Source organism: Heterodontus francisci, chromosome 30, assembly GCF_036365525.1.
Source record: "Heterodontus francisci isolate sHetFra1 chromosome 30, sHetFra1.hap1, whole genome shotgun sequence".
Lineage (NCBI taxonomy): Eukaryota > Metazoa > Chordata > Chondrichthyes > Heterodontiformes > Heterodontidae > Heterodontus > Heterodontus francisci.
The window spans coordinates 21,809,617-21,820,682 of NC_090400.1; the positions used below are offsets into that span (position 1 = coordinate 21,809,617).

General features: G+C 42.1%; 1 protein-coding gene across 1 annotated transcript in view; it reads left to right on the forward strand.

The window, feature by feature from the left end:
* The window catches only part of fkbp6 (FKBP prolyl isomerase 6), a 50,535-nt gene extending 42,502 nt beyond the window's left edge, over window positions 1–8,033 (forward strand). The window contains exon 9 of the mRNA XM_068010198.1: window positions 7,453–8,033. The gene's annotated coding sequence lies outside the window, so the exon portion shown is untranslated. The remainder of the gene's footprint in view (window positions 1–7,452) is intronic.
* Window positions 8,034–11,066: the final 3,033 nt, after the last annotated feature.

Here is an 11,066-nt window from a genome sequence, read left to right on the forward strand (position 1 = left end):
CCACACAAGTGCCAGGTAATGACCATCTCCAACAAGAGAGAATCTAACCATCTCCCCTTGACATTCAACGGCATTGCCCACTATCCCCCACTATCAACATCCTAGGGGCTACCATTGACCGGAAACTGAACTGGAGTAGCCATATAAATACCGTGGCTACAAGAGCAGGTCAGAGGCTCGGAATCCTGAGGCGAGTAGTTTAGTTTAGTTTAGAGATACAGCACTGAAACAGGCCCTTCGGCCCACCGAGTCTGTGCCGACCATCAACCACCCATTTATACTAATCCTACACTAATCCCATATTCCTACCACATCCCCACCTGTCCCTAAATTTCCCTACCAGCTACCTATACTAGGGGCAATTTATAACGGCCAATTTACCTACCAACCTGCAAGTCTTTTGGCTGTGGGAGGAAACCGGAGCACCCGGAGAAAACCCACGCAGACACAGGGAGAACTTGCAAACTCCACACAGGCAGTACCCAGAATTGAACCCAGGTCGCTGGAGCTGTGAGGCTGCGGTGCTAACCACTGCGCCACTGTGCCGACCCTAGCTCACCTCCTGGCTCCCCAAAGCCTGTCCACCATCTACAAGGCACAAGTCAGGAGTGTGATGAAATACTCTCCATTTGCCTGGATGGGTGCAGCTCCAACAACACTCAAGAAGCTCGACACCATCCAGGACAAAGCAGCCCGCTTGATTGGCACCCCATCTACAAACATTCACTCCCTGCACCACCGACGCACAGTGGCAGCAGTGTGTACCATCTACAAAATGCACTGCCGCAATGCACCAAGGCTCCTTAGACCGCACCTTCCAAACCTGCGACCTCTACCAACTAGAAGGACAAGGGCAGCAAATACATGGGAACACCACCACCTGCAAATTCCCCTCCAAGTCACACACCATCCTGACTTGGAGCTATATCACCGTTCCTTCACTGTCGCTGGGTCAAAATCCTGGAACTCCCTTCCTCACAGCACTGTGTGTATACCTACCCCAAATGGACTGCAGCGCTTCAAGAAGGCAGCTCACCACCGCCTTCTCGAGGGCAATTAGGGATGGGCAATAAATGCTGGCCTGGCCAGCAATGCCCACATCCCGTGAATGAATAAAAAAAAAATCACTGTCCGTCTACCAGTAGCCTCAAAGCTCAGATGATGTGTCACATGATGGGGAGTGTGAAATTACCCACTTTAGCAGAATATTTTAAAAGGTGAGACAGTAGTAAATGTTGATACTCAGAGGGATTTCAGTGTCCTTGTACATGAATCACAAGTTAACATGCAGGTGCAGTAAGCAATTAGGAAGGCAAATGGTATGTTGGGCTTTATTTTCTGGAAGTTGAAGCATAAAAGTAAGGAAGCCTTGCTCTCAGGATAAAGGATCAATTATTTAGGACTGAGATGAGAAATTTCTGCATTCAGAAGGTTATGAATCTTTTGAATTCCCTACTCCAGAGAGCTGTGGATACCAGGCGGTGAGTATATTCAAGACTGCGATTGATAGATTTTTGGGCAATAAGGGAATCTCGGACTATGGTGATAGGATGAGAAAGTGGAGTTGATGTTGAAGTTCACGCATGATGATGGGTGATGAATTTTGAAATCTTGTGCACAAAACTGCTTTGTTCGCCTTCATAATGGCAATGACCAAACTGCAGGATAGTTTAATGGGTCTGAGATGCTTTGGGATTTATTGAGAGATGTGATGAAACATTATAACTAAGTTTGTTATTTCAGGGAGGAAGAAAAACTGATAGGATAAGATATCGCCGTTAGAAAGTAAAGCTTAAATAGAAAATAAATCGGAGGGGGGAGAGATATGAATGAGAAGAAACAGTTTAAAACTGTTGTGCAGTTAATTTTACAGTAATAAGGCTGCTCCTGATATTTGCGTCATTCTGTCATGTAGCAGGGCTTGTGCAGGCGATGGTGTGAGTTTGATTCCTTGATCTGTCAGCACGCTCAAATTGGCGTGTCTGTATTATAACATTGGTGCATGTGTGAATTTTGTTTGGGATTCGTCGATCAGGGTATCAGTTACTCACCGCAGTAGAGACTAGAGTGAGTGAATGAGACTGGGGTTGCTGTAGCCTGGGTGCTGTCACAGTCAGGAAACTGGAGAGCCTGTGATCTTCCCACATCCGAGGGGAGAAAAACAAATGCCCATAAATTCTGACCCTACTTGGTTTAAGCAGCAGTTTATCACTCCAAGTTGCATCCTGAAGCAGATTCTGTTTCATGGAGAAATATCCTAGGAATCTGTCTTGCAGTTGACACGGTTTGAATGTTTACAGCTGGAACCTAACGTCTGGCACAATGCTGGCTGACTGGCAGTTTTTATAAGACCCTTGTAAGTGATAAATGATCAATTATGTTTCCACACAAGTGAGTAAACATCTGCAATCCATCCACTCTGATCAAGCTTGAAGTATTTTCTCAGCCGAAACTACAAATTTTGCAACATTTGGCAAGTATGTGAAACGAGTATTGAGTGTTGGGATTAGTGCACATCAGTCAGGGGTTGTAGCCTTTGATTAAAGTGCTGAACTGAGTGGTGGGAGGGGCTATGTTTCTCGTTACACTGTAGTGACACTATCGATTGGATGTTGGGATGACAGATCTAGTGTAAGTGAAACCTTCAGCCCTGATTTTACTTGCTGTGCAAAGATATTGTGTTGTCTCAGATTTAATTTAGTAGGTATAGGGCCTGTTAGTCCTGTCAATGCTGTAGAAACTGCTGGTGCTGTAGGTAACACTGTCCTGGCTTAGGAACATCTTGTCCCTCATTTTCATCAGTGGGTATTCAAATCTGCATCCATGTCAGTTTGAACTTTAACTTAAAGTTTTGACCATTTGGTTGAACTGATGTATTTAAAATCTATCCTGAGTGTAGCTGTTCTGTTTCCACGCTGGGTGGCCACAGAAGCACTTCCCCTTCCACCTAGGTATAATTTCAAACCCACTTTAAAGTTCTCGGTGTTACAAAGGTGCCTTTGTATTATTAAATATATTTCTTGAGGATCCATTTTTGAAAGATTGAAGAAATGTTAAACTTTGGGGTTTTCAAAGGGGGTCATGTAAAGGCCACTTGACTTTGTAAAACAGTCCTTGGAAATGTTTTATAAAAGGGGCAGTGGGAGGTCTTGTGACTATTACGACCAGGTGAGAAAGGGGTCTAGGGTTCCCTCTCAGCCTTCACCTGGTCTTACCATAACCGGGTTTAATTTTGAACACATTTTTTAGCTCCCCCTTAGTGAATCCTTGTTCGCTGCTTTCTAATTATAAGTCAAAGAAACCAGCACAAACAGGTTTTCTTAGGTTTAAAGAAGAAAGGTTGAAATTTATTAAACTTAAACTCTAATTCAGTTAACGCGTACGGATACACAATGTGCTCACGCTTGCATGCATACGCAATATACACATGCAGATAGAGACAGAAAAGAGCAGAAGAAAAATAAAGTGGAAAAGTTTGTTCCGTGAGAAATAGATGGGAGAGGCTGTGGCGAGCCAGCCAGGAGAGGTCTTTTCAGTCCAGGAGTAAACAGACACTGAGTTCAAATTGTTTGTACTATTCAGAAAAATCCAGGTTGCCAAGCAGGTTAGTCATGTGACTAGCTGGTCTGACCACGTCTGTTTGTGGATTCTCTGGTCTTAGCCGACCCTGGAATGTCTCTTCTTGCACACAATACCTGGAGCTTAAAGTCCAATGTGGGTTCAATTGGAGCAGGGAATAGCCCCTTTGTTCCTCCAAGCACTGGCTGTTGGTATGCAAAAATGTTTTTCCAGCCAAGGGTCTGGTGATTTTTTAACAAATCCTTTCTTCACTTCAACAGTTTGCAGTGTAATGTCCATATGGCAAAATTCATTTGCCTCATTCTTGGCAGGTGAGGGTCTAGCATGACATGAGGGAAATGAGCCTTTCTGGGAAACCACCTGACATCCAGCTAAATGAACAACAGTGAACTCTGGCCACCTGGAGAAATTGTTTACAAAGAAGTGACTAGTCAAGATAGATGGAGGTAAAAAGATTGAATTGTTTTGAGTTGGGGTTGAACCATATAAAAAGGGAGAAAACTTCCAAGGAGAGAAGAGAATTCCCAAGGAAGGAGAGAAGACCACAACCTAGCTCAGCTTTCCAGTACCCCTCTTAAAGAACCTGAGCAGTCCACTGTGCCAACTCATCTCATCTTCTAACTTTAGAGAAAAGCTTGCTAAATTAATTCTCAACACTGCCTGAAAAGAACAGTCTTAAAAGATCCCAGTGACCCGTCTACGTGTACTCTGAGGCTAGACTGTATGCCAGTTTTAGAACACATCTCTCAACTGCTGTTTCTTCAAGAATGAGCAAGTATTCAGCCCTAGTGATTTTTTGTCTGCAATAGAGCTCTAAAAACAAAAATCCCTTTATTTTTCTGGTTAACGTACGTGTGTGTGCGTGCGTGCGTGAAAAAGGGAACTTTAATATTTCAATCTGTGTGTTTCTGTTTTACTTCATTACTGATTAAGACTTGTTTTATTTTTTAAAACTGATCATTTTGTTGTTTATTGAAGAAACCTGGTTGGTGTGTTTTGTTCTGGGATTAAAATAAAGTCAATGATTGACCATATTGGTAAGTGGGAAAAACGTATACGTTGTGACCCGTGGAGAAGTGGAACTAGAATTAACAGGGCACTCCTCCTGCCTCGATTGTAACATCTGTTAATTTCATCCAGAATTTGTTGGACATGCCTGAAGAGATAGGAGACATCCTGAAAACCTGGGTGGAATCTGGCAGAAACCAGGCCTTGTGCAAGATGGGCATTGACATTTTATGGGGCCTAATGCAATATGCTGAACACCCACTGGGTCTCACATAGATGGAGGCCCTCCAGCACAATGAGCTCACCCTTCCATTGTAACCTTCCATCTGCCTGTCACTATCTAATTGCCTCTTGAATAATTCCAGAGTTTCTACTCTCACCTCATTAGCATGCTCATGGTGTTCTTTTCCCAGTTTCTACTCATAATGCTTGTATTGCAGTCATGGCTTTTTATGAAATATTGCTCAGGATTAATTTTTTTTCTGTTTCACCTAATGTCTGTATACCTCCTGGGATCCCCTCATTCATTGCTGTTCTTTAGAACTCAATTGACACAAGGGCTGAGCCTTGTGGCCTTTCTCTTTCAGATTTTGGATATATCCAATGTGCCTCGAGGGCTGAACAGGGATTATGTTTTTAGAGCTCTATTACAGAGCAATGCATGGCCTCAGTACAATGGACTCAGACTGCGAGCATAAATTTTACAAATGGAAAATCATGGTGGACGTGTGCCTGTGAATTCCCACAAATGTGCACTCCCTGTTGTACTTCACTGACTTTGCCATATAGCTCAACATTCATTTGATTGCAGCACTGGGTATGGTTAGTGCTGAGTCCTCCTAAAGTTCTTTCAGCCTCTATGTCAGCTACTTTGATATTTATCTTCCTTAATCTTTAATTCCAATGAGTAACACCTTGCCGTTATCACTATATTTCTTCTGCGATATTCCTACCCAGTTGCAACTTCTGTCACTGTCCTTCTGCAGTTCCTTAGCTGCTTCATCAGACTTGATTCTTTTTTCCTTCCCCTGCAAATTGCAGCTCATTCAAAATAACTAACAAGGCTGTGCAAAGTCCTTCACTCCCCTTTCTTCAAGATCACTGTGTCCCATTCATTTCCATACCTGCCTTACCTTGGTGACCTTCTGTCATGAGTCCTTGCATGGCCCTTGGCTGCTGTAACACCAGACTTCCTTTGCTCCAGCATTGTGGCCACTTACTCAGCTCCTGCCCTCTGGAATTTCCTACCCAGTTCTCCACTCCTTCCTGCTTTCAGAAACCTCCTTGAACCTTTCTCTTTGTGTACGTCATGCTGAAGCTCTCTGCTTTTCTTGATTGCCTCTTTCCATATCCACCAACCCTCTCTGCTTCTTACTCAAGTAGCCTCTGATTTTTTTTCCTTGCTCTTGAGTTGTTTTGACATGTCGCCAGGAACGCTAGATATACAATATTATATTTATTTCAGTTATTTATCATCTATGAACTTGATCACATTAATTGCATTTACATATCCAGGTTATTTATCTGGATCACGCTGCAGGGGCCCCAGCGTTGATCCCCGGGGCACTCCATTCCAGTTTGACAGCATTCCCCTAACTAATGTCTGCTGCTTCCTCTTTCAGCCAATTCCTTATCCACTTCCCAGTTTTACCCAAGATATTTACTGCCTTAGGCTTGTGCCCCATTAGCTTTTTATATATTAATTGGCAGCACTCTTGCCTAAGTCAGAAGGTTTTTAGGCTCAAGTCTCTCTGGAGGACTGACATTCTGATGTTGTACCAAGGTGATACTGCATCAACTTTTAGATTAAACTTAGACTCCAACTTCCTCTTTAGGTGAATGTAAAAGACCCTATGACATTAATTGAAGAGAATAGAGTTCTCCGTGACCTGCCAACATTCCTCCCTCAGCATTAAATAAAACCGATCACGTGCTCATTTATAACATTGCTGTGTGTCGGATGTGGCTGTACGTAATTTGGCTGTTGTGATCGCCTACATAATAACAGTAAATGCATTTCAAAGTAATTGTTGGGCATGAAATGCTTTTGAGACATGCTGAAGATGTGGTGTACCTCAAGAGCCTGGCCTAATAGTATCAAGAAAGAGGAGGCCCTCTTGCTTTAAACACCTGTAGTGTAGACAGTCCTCAGCTGTGAACAGGATCTTATTGTGAGAGATCAGGTGTGATTCACGTGGGTTAATTTTAACCTAGCCTGCCTGCTGAGTAAGTGACAAGATGGGGTTAGTCACCTGTTTTACACCCTGCCCAGTTTTATTCTTCACTGGAGAGTTAAAACAGACAGTCGACCTGATTCTGCCAGCTTCCTGAAGGGTGGGTTAGATTGGGGGCGGTAGCATAGTGGTAATGTTACTGGACTAATAATCCAGAGGCCAGGACTAATCATCTCATCATGGCAGCTGATGGAATGTAAATTCAATTAAATAAATAAATGTGGAATTTTTAATAAAGCTAATCGGTAATGGTGCACACGAAACTACTGGACTGTCCATAAAAATCCATCTGGTTCACTAATGTCTTTTAGAGAAGGATGTCTGGCCTGTATGTGACTCCACACCCACAGCAATGGGGTTGACTCTGAACTGCCTTCTGAAGTGGCCTAGGAAGCAACTCAGTTATATATCAAACACCATAGCCGTACCTATACCGTACAGACTGCAGCGGTTCAAGAAGGCGTCTCACCGCCACCTTCTCGAGAGCAATTAGGGATGAGCAACAAATGCTCACCTTGCCATCAATGCTCCCATCCCATGAAGGAAAGAAGAAAAAAAAACCCAAAGTGTATTGAATTATATTTGATTTTTTTTCTATTGAAGTTGCTGATATTTGCCCTTTTCTTGTTAGGACGACTCCAACAAATCTGGTGGATGATCCAAAAGAGGAGTGGGACCTGTTTACTAAGAGATGATAGTAAATATGAATCCTACAAATGTTTAAAGTGGAACACATTCCAATAAGTTAAAATATTTCACAAAGCTGAAGTTAATTGTCTTCGAGACATGTCATATATTTTAGGTAACGCCTCCTCTGTGTGACAGTTCTGTTTGGCTGGCTGAGACCACATTTGAGAGTCAGTGACAAACCGTGTAGTTGCTGACACCATATACCCTCACTCCATATTTTCTTTCTTTTTGAAATCGTTAAGAGATTAATGATTCATTACAAAATAGTAAAATTAGAGGTAAAGTTACTTGATAAAAGTTGCAGCAGTGAATATTATTGAACATTCATAACTAGGAGCATGGCAGATTTAATATAATTTGATGTAAAAATGGTAAGCACCTTTAGATTTGAGTAGTCTATGTTGTGTACTTGCTGGTATAACAGACGTCAGTTCCCACACTGGTAGAGAGGCACTGGTCACACAGTGGAAGAATGAATCGACCTAAACTGGCAGTCACTTTTCTGTGTATGTTCCATTGCTGAGAGCTTTTTTGTTTAATTTTGATTTAAATAAATGGTTTGGTTACTTAAAGTTGTCTGGCCTTTGCAAAGCTTCAATTAAATAGGTAAAATATGCACGGTATAATGGCCTGTCCCTGTGAACTGGTTCTTGTCATAATGAGAATGGAACTCATTGGCCTTGCTCTTAACCAGCAAGCCCTTTAATTTTCCATTTTTTATTCTATTTTATAACTATAAAAAGTACAGTTTTTGCTCAGTAGATTATACCTTTTTATGAGCAGAGTCAGCTTATTAAAAGGAAAGTTTTTTTGGCCCGGCCTGAAGCTTCTCCTGCCTGAGACTGCCTCATAAGTATGATAACTACCTGCTATTTTAATGCCCCCTCTTCCTGGCAGTCATTATCTCATTGCATCTGCCTTTTTTTATTTTCCATTGTCCAAATCAGCTGCCCTGGCTTTGTTCTTGCAAATGGAAGAAGCCTCTGGCCTGTATAATTCTGTATTATGCTTGTGGACTTCAACTATTTTGTAAGCATACTTTTAACTTCCATTTTATTGAAAAGCAACTCTGTTTTAAAGTCTCTCTTCCTAGAACACGTTCCTTGAGACCTGACTGATGCTGCAGTTCATTGGGTCATAGCTTTAGCCAAATCTGCTGAATTCTGTGTTTGTATAAAGCTGGAAAGAAATTGGACCCAATGACGTCACCTGGAATTAATTGCTTCCTAAAATGGTGAAAACATGGAGTCGATCCCACTCCTGAAAGTTCTGGAAGGAATATCGTCACAGAATATGCTGCTTTGTTTAACGCTGGGTAAGCAGCCTACCAAATGCAATCCTTGCAGTTGACAACACCAGATTCTCATTAAGCTAAAAGCAACTGGCACAATTGTTTACAGAGCACAGCAGTAATCTTGGTAACAGAAAAATGGTTAAAACTGCGTAATTTCATCGCTATAACAAGCAGCTCCCTGAGCATTTGACATTTCTCCTACCATCAAAGAGGTAAGGGGCCAAAATTTACTGTAGCAGAACATCTGATGACATCTGCCAGTAGTTAGAATTGCCATTGCATGATTAGTTTTTAAAAAAACTTATTTTGTGTGACAAGTTGTTGAAACTGAGCTAACTGCGCAGCGAGGGAATTGAGGCATTTGGTACCTGAGTGAACAGGGCAAGCAACTGTGTATCTCAGCCAATCAGGTTAGAGGATTTAGAAATCGAGGAACGATGAAGAAGGAAGTGTAAATTAGAATGGGTGAATTCAATGCCAAATCAGATATTGAAAGAGAAAGAAGGGGAAATGAAGATTGGAGAGCAAAAAAGAAACATTTTTTTAAAATTAAATTTTACTTTTTTTAAATCTCCAACAACAATTAAAACCTGAAGGAATGAGACACCACACCTGTAAAAGCTTTTCAGTGCCAGGGAGGTTGGCAGTAATTAACACTTAGCACATAATTAAAAGGATGCTGCGTTTGTAATGACATGACTATTTTCTGTGGTGAGTTTCAATTGTATCTACTGCACAAAGACAACAGCTTCACAACATTCAATGGCAAGGCGGAGAGCAAGAACCTAACGGCAGAGGAGCGCCACTTGCATGGCAACGTTTGGATTTCTGCACTTAACTGCACATCTACCCTTGCCTAAAGTTGCTGTATATTTGTACATCAGTAACAAGGAGTGCCATTAGCCTCACTCTTGTTTTGACAATGTATTACGGCTCATTAGGGCCAGTGTTGAGTGAGTGACACATGAACTGATTGGAATTCGCACCTGTCTTGATTTACTTGCCACACTGTCACCTTGCTGGGACAGCTGTTCATGGACCCAAAGTAAGCTATTGCCCAAGTCAAAGCAACCCTCTAATAACTGCAAAACGTGCACCTTTCCTGTTTTCCCCTTTTAAAAGGAATGTCTAGGCAGGCAGCGCTCCAGACCAGCACCACTGTCAGGTATGTTAGCAGGGTCCCAGAAAGAGAGGCTGCTGTTATCACCACCCTGCTCACATCACCCTCCTTTACCTTTTATGAAGAAAGGAATTTACAATTGGTGTTCCTCATTTCGGCTACCTGTCTGTTCTGTGAACAACTTGTATTTATCTGGTGTCTTCAATGTAGGAAAATAAAAACAAGGAGAATCAGCAGGAATGGACACCAAACAATAGTGGTCTAGAAAGTTAGATGGTGTGAATGTCTTGAGCAGCCGACCAACACCCTTTTGCACATTGTGAATAACCAGCTGAGTTCAGGAGGGGCTTCTGGAGGCTGGGGAGCCGACCTTGTCATCAGGAGGGAAGGACGGGAGAAAACTAAACAGTTTCGGGACTGAAGGGGTTAGAGGCAGAAAAGATGAGTTCTCACAAGACCTTCAAGTGTAGAACATAAAAGGTATTAAATAGGAGTCTGTGGAATTTGTGTAAGAGACTTCAATAAATCAATTGTGAAATAGAATGCATTCCTTCTGCCAGACATGTAATCTCCTTTCTGCTGTATTTAGTGAAAGATATTTAGACAGGTTATCCTAGTTAAGCTTGAGATCTTGGTTACTGTGAGTTCTTGTAAAGGAGTGACACAAAGACACAACACTACTACAATGGGTACACTACAAATCAAATTGTCTATTGTGAATTTTGACTGATTTAGATTGCCAGTTGTACTGCTTGCTTCATAATTAACCTTTTGTTTTATTTTTGTAAACTGTTCATGATTTCAGTTTCAGGATTCAGTGTCTGCATCGAGCACTCGGTCAGGTAAAGCTCTTGCTACTCTGCGTTAAACCTTGTGCCTCAGCCCCAATCCCAGAAGAGACGCTGTGTTGCACAGTGTCCTGTTGAATCTCCCACACCAGCTATGCATGTCAATTAGTGCAGTGGGCCAATGACCACGAGGAGCTGCATGGAGACTGTCCAGTTTAATTGTCATTAAAGACTTGAGATTTGGTTAGATGCTAGGCATTATTCAAATAAAGGAAGCTTTTCTCAGCTTGTCTTTATTCTTGCTGCTTCCTCAGCTCCCACCTCCAGCTAGATAGTAGGGGTATAACACTTTT